Below are 2625 nucleotides of genomic sequence, written 5' to 3'. Positions count from 1 at the left end.
GTAAGAAGGCGTTGTCATAGAAACTTCAAAAAAGGCTCATATGACTGGAAATTCAAAGGGATAGTGCTCTTTTTAATAGTCGAAAGTGATAGGAAGGCAAATTTGTCCCACGACGTTTGAAGTTCAGGAAATTACACTTTTAAGGAGGACACTCCCCCCACAATGTTCAGGACAAGGGTTATAAGTTGTGCCCTGGGGGCATATAAGGTTTTTGTTGATATCTTTGTCGTATAAACTTGAAGAGGGGCTCATTTGATTTGAAATTCAAATGGCTAGTACCCTTTTTAATAGTCGAAAGTGATCTGAGAGCAACTAACCCCCCTCTCGTGCCCACCTTTTCCCCAAACACATCCAATCAAAATTTTTAGATAGCCATTTTATTCAATGTAGTTGAAAGTTTTGGAAATTACGTCTTTAAGGATGACAATCCCTCCCCCCAAGCCCTCAGGGCAAGGGTTGTAAGTTATGCCCAAGGGGCATATACAGTTTTTATTGAAAGCATTGTCGTAGAAACTTCAAAAGGGCTCATTCAATGGGAAATTGAAAGGGCTAGTGCCTTTTTCAATAGTAGAAAGTGATTAGATAGCGACTAATGCCCCTCTCACGCCCACCATTTTCCCAATCACATCCAATCAAAATTTTGAGATATCCATTTTGTTCACCGTAATTGAAAATTCTGGAAAATAGGTCTTTTAGCAGGATAACCCCCTCAGAACCCTCAGTGCAAGGGTTGTAAGTTATGGCCTAGTGGCATGTAAAGTTTTTATTGAAAGCACTGTCGTAGAAACTTCAAAAGGGCTCATTCAATTGGAAATTTAAAGGGCTAGTGCCTTTTTTAATAATTGAAAATGATTGGATCGCGAATAACGCCCCTCTCACGCCCACCATTTTCCAAAATACATCCAATCAAAATTTTGAGATATCCATTTTGTTCAACGTAGTTGAACGTTCTGGAAATTACGGCTTTTAGGATGATAATTCCCACAGAGCCCTCAGTGCAAGGGTTGTAAGTTATGCCCTGAGGGCATATAAGGTTTATATAGAAAGTTGTTGTATAAATCATAGGCAGCGCGATCACGCTGCCTAAGTAAAAGAACGGGGACACTCGAGAACGAGACAAGAAACGGGGACTAAGTAAAAAGGAGGACACTCCCCCACAACCCTCAGGGCACGGGTTTTATGTTATTCTCTGGGGGCACATAAGAACGAGGTTGGCACAATGTATTATTTATTAATTTCTTCCTTTGGAGCAGGACACTTCGTATCAAAGAAGTTGTCGTAGAAACTTCGAAAAGGGCTCATTCAATTGGAAATTGGAGTTGTTTGTGACCTTTTTAATAGTCGAAAGAAGTGACTGGAGGGCGAATAACACACCTTCCACGCCCACCATTCCCCGAAACACATCCAATAAAAATTTTGAGATAGCCATTTTTATTCAGAGTAGTTGATTTCCAGATAGAAATTATGTTTTTGAGGAGGACAGTCCCCCACAGCCCTTAGGGCAAGGGTTGTAAGTTATATCTTGGGGGCATATAAAGTTTTTTAGAGAAGGCGTTGTGTTGTAATGTGTTTTTTATGGTGTTTGAGTGGTGTAGTCGTAGATGCCTTTATTCTCCCTTTACAGGGGAGCTAAACTATGGCCCTAAGGCATTTAAACTTTGGTAGCGTGCCTTAGGCTATGACCGAACTAATGAGGCGTACCGACTGGGTATGTTCGAGGGGCTAAAGGTAGATTGTGGAGAGGTTGTCTAAAATACAATACTTTTTTTTATTTTATATATAATAATAACAGATATGGATGTTCTAATGGGACTGGCTGTCCCAAGTAGATCACAAGTCTCAGGAACTAAAACAATATATAATAAGATACAGACACTTACAATGATCCGACAAGATTCCAAGATATTTCTAAAAACAACGGACCAGAGGTCAGTCCGGCATAAAGTTAGTATCAGATCCCCCTTTCCGATAAAATGTATCTTCTATACATTTTTATCAACCACACCTTCGCACGTAATCGCTAGGAAGAGGTAATTTCTCAATTTCCCGTTAAACAGAACTTGGCAGGATATGTTCCTTATCTTAATTAAAAGTGGTATTTCTAAACTTCTTATTTGCGTCTTATATATTTTTACTAAATTAATAATTAACTAAATTAGAAAGCTTTACCACAATACTACCCATTTAAAGAAGAATTGTCCCAATTCTCAATATTTTACTTTTAAAACAACTTAATTTTGTTTACAGCTATTATGCTGCCATCTTTGGGTCACTATGTGCATCTACCCTTAATGGGTTTCCTTAGGGTTATGTTTCTCGTCCAATATAGGCCATGTTCTTTTTTTGTCAAAGAATTTCAATTCGAAATTCATCCTTGTTTCTCTTTTTCTCTGTCTCTAGGACTGACAATTACTCTTTTACCCTTCTTATATTCATCTTCTGTTTTAAGTTGACCCTAAGTGGCTTAAACATAATATTAGTGGTTTTGCTTAAATTAGATTTCAAGTTATATTAGAAAACTTTATGAATTATTTGAGTTTAAATTTAATTCCCATTAATAATTTAATTTATCTGTGTGATGTGGTTGATATCTGTGTGATTATGTCAATATTGATAAATATGCAA

Source organism: Artemia sp. Qi Xiang Cuo, chromosome 2 (assembly GCF_049724085.1).
Source record: "Artemia sp. Qi Xiang Cuo chromosome 2, ASM4972408v1, whole genome shotgun sequence".
In the NCBI taxonomy this organism is placed as follows: domain Eukaryota; kingdom Metazoa; phylum Arthropoda; class Branchiopoda; order Anostraca; family Artemiidae; genus Artemia; species Artemia sp. Qi Xiang Cuo.
This window is presented reverse-complemented; position numbering follows the sequence as displayed.